General features: G+C 33.2%; 1 long non-coding RNA gene across 1 annotated transcript in view; it reads left to right on the top strand.

Annotated features, from left to right (window-relative positions):
- The window catches only part of LOC110263371, a 9,140-nt gene continuing 8,613 nt past the window's right edge, over positions 2,645-3,171 (top strand). The window contains exon 1 of the long non-coding RNA XR_002348900.1: positions 2,645-2,655. This is a non-coding gene — a long non-coding RNA (uncharacterized LOC110263371). The remainder of the gene's footprint in view (positions 2,656-3,171) is intronic.

The following is a 3,171-nucleotide window of genomic DNA, read 5'->3' as shown; positions in this document are numbered from 1 at the left end:
GTGCCTTTGGGCGCGAGCACTATGCTCTTTTCAAAGAGCGCTGAAGATGACGCGCACGTGTGGGTGATGCCTACGCGTGACAAGTGCTAAATACAATGATGACGCGTACGCGTGAGTGACGCGTACGCATGATTACACGAGCGCTACACCCTCTCAAAAACGCTACGCCAGCCTGGGAGCAGAATTTTTCATGAACCAAATAGCCCACTTTGAAGAATTTTCAAGTACACCTGAAGAAGCATGTACACTAGTATAAATAGGTGGCATCTTGAATTATTTGGGGCTTCGGCTGGATCTTCTTTTTTAGCTTCTTTTTCTTTTAGATCGTTTTGTACTTTTGCACTTTACTTTCTGCTAAGACTTTATATCACTTTCAGTTTTCACTTTTGATTTACAGTTTTCTTTTCTTTTCATTCTGATGCTTAGTTTAATTTCCAATTTTAGATTTTTGTTTGTACTTGGAGCTATGAGTCACTAAACCCCATTTTCACTAGAGGGAGGAGCTCTGTTGGTTTTCAATGAATTAATACTTCTTATTTTCTTCTCAATTTAAGTACATTTATCTAAGAGGAGACTCTTGTTCTTCACAGATTTAATTACTATTGAGAGAGGGATTGAATCTATTTGAATTGTGTGATGAACTTGAGAAAGGAGTCATAGAATTTAGTTTGGAGTTTATCCTCTCATAATTCTCTTGATTGATATATTCTGGGTAGGTATGTGAGATGCAACCACCCTGAATTGAAATCCTGGGAATTATGTGGCATTTAGGATTAGCAATTGATCTTCACGTCTTCTTATGAGCAATTAGATCAAGAGATTGGCAATTGTTTGTGATAAGAGAAATTGAATTACTAAGAGATTGGGATTCAATTATTCACAATCCGTCATAGATCTATTCACATGATTGAGAAGGAATTGATCACCATTAATTCATGAGAAGTCAATACTATGATCCCTAGTGATCTCACCTATCATAATTCTTTACTTCTGTTCTTTTAAATTCCTAACTACCCACTACATAATTCCCTTGTTTACATTCCTGCAATTTATCATTTCTACTATTTACATTTCAGCTTTTACTTTCTTACAATTTACGCTTTTGCTATTTACATTTTAGTTCTTATTTTCTTGTACTTTAAGTTTCTATTATTACATTTTCAGTCATTTAATTCATTCTCTTTTACTTTCAGTCATTTCAATTTCTTGTCATTTATAATTCTGCACTTTACTTTCATGTTGAATATATCAAGAAATCACAATTTTTTTGCCTAACTAGAGTGTCATTTAACTAAAATTGCTTAATCCACTAATCTCCGTGGGATCGACCTCACTCTTATGAGTCTTACTACTTGATACGATCTGGTATACTTGCTGGTAATTACGTGAAATTAAATTTTTCCGTATCAGTTACCGAGCATTTCTATGAACTAATACCATTGTGCATGCTTTTTTCTGATGACGTCGTCCTTATAGGAGAAATAAGAAAAGATTTAAATCAGAACCTATAGTTATGGAGAGGAGCTTTAGAGAGATACGGTTCAAGTATAAGCCGCAAGATGGTATATATAGAATGTAAGTTTGATAGACGAGGAGAAAATAATAATACAAAAGTAAAAATTGGAGAAACTATCCTCTATAAGAAAAGTGTTTCAAATATTTGGGTATATCATATAGGATAATAGAGAAATTAAGGAGGATATAAAACATCGGATACAAGCAGGTTGGTTAAAATGGTGAGTGCATCTGGTTTTATATGCAACAAAAAAAAGTACCTTTAAAACTTAAAAGGACATTTTATCGCATTGTCATTAGACTGACTATGTGGTGCGCGCTGGATGTTAGTTAGGAGTTTCGCTAGTTTGAAAGGATGGATTCGTTAAAAGTATAGCTCCAAACCAACAAACAACACGAATCAAAGTTTAAACAAGTATGTCACAAAGCTACAAAACAATTAACTGGAAGTGTTGATCCAGGGTCATTCTCTCTTGTATTAGCAATTAAGTATGCATCATTGGTTGTGAACTCAGAGGTTTTCATGCATAAAAATGAAAATTAAAGAGATTAGAAATTAAATGAACCAAAAACAATTAGATGGCCAAGATTAGACTTAAAAAACAAGCAAAACAATTATCTAAGCAAGCATGAATGGAAAGTAATACTAAGCTACCACTATACTAAAAGACAATTAAATTAAACTATAGAAGATTGAAGCAATGAGCTAATGAGGAATGTAATTCAAATGCATAACAAGGGGGCCTTGACTAGGGATTGAGAGTTAAGGTATCTTATCCTTGTCATAACCACAACCATGGCATTACAATGAGTTAATCCCACTTAGTTAACCCTTAAACAATAGAAAAAGTCAAGTAGGCATAATTGGTCTTAATCCACAAATCCAGCTAACTTACTAATTAGACTTGGTAAAAAGCTAGCGTTAGTAGAAACAAGATCAACTAACAACCTAAAATTACTATTCAATGTTGGACATTAATGACTCTAAGATCTTAGTTCCTCAATCTCCAAGTTAAGAAATGAGAATCTACTCCATATTCAACATGAGCATTTCAACAAAAAGCATATTTTTAACAATTAGGTACAATTGAGACAAAATCCACAAAAGCATGCTATTTAAATGAATAAATAGAAGTTTATGTGATGAAATCCAATTATTTCAAACTAAAAATTATCATCAAAAATGGATTCATCACTATGTTATATAGAACAGAGTGTTGGGTGTCAAAAGATAAGCATGAACATAAGTTAAGTGTGACAGAAATAAGAATGCTGAGATGGATGAGCAGCCACACATATATGGATAAAATGAGGAATGAAGATATAAGAGAGAAAGTTGGAGTAGCTCCTATTGTAGAAAAAAATGGTAGAATCTCGTCTCAAATAATTTGGACATGTGAGAAGAAGATTATCAGACCACCAAGTTAGGAGGGTGGGTGGACAAGTAGTGAATGATAGAGGAAGACCTAAAAAGAATCATACATGAGGTGATCAAAAAAGATCTACGTCTCAACAATCTAACTATAAATATGATACATGATAAGGCACAATAATATCATTTGATCTATATAGAAGACTCCACTTAATGAGATAAAGCTTTGTTGTTGTATTTTTTACGTACAATCTTCAAATTTTTTTTTACTATTATTAAACCAG

The sequence above is a fragment of the Arachis ipaensis genome, chromosome B06, assembly GCF_000816755.2.
Source record: "Arachis ipaensis cultivar K30076 chromosome B06, Araip1.1, whole genome shotgun sequence".
NCBI lineage: Eukaryota > Viridiplantae > Streptophyta > Magnoliopsida > Fabales > Fabaceae > Arachis > Arachis ipaensis.
The sequence above is the reverse complement of the archived record's forward strand: the minus strand, read 5'-3'. Positions and strand labels throughout refer to the sequence as shown.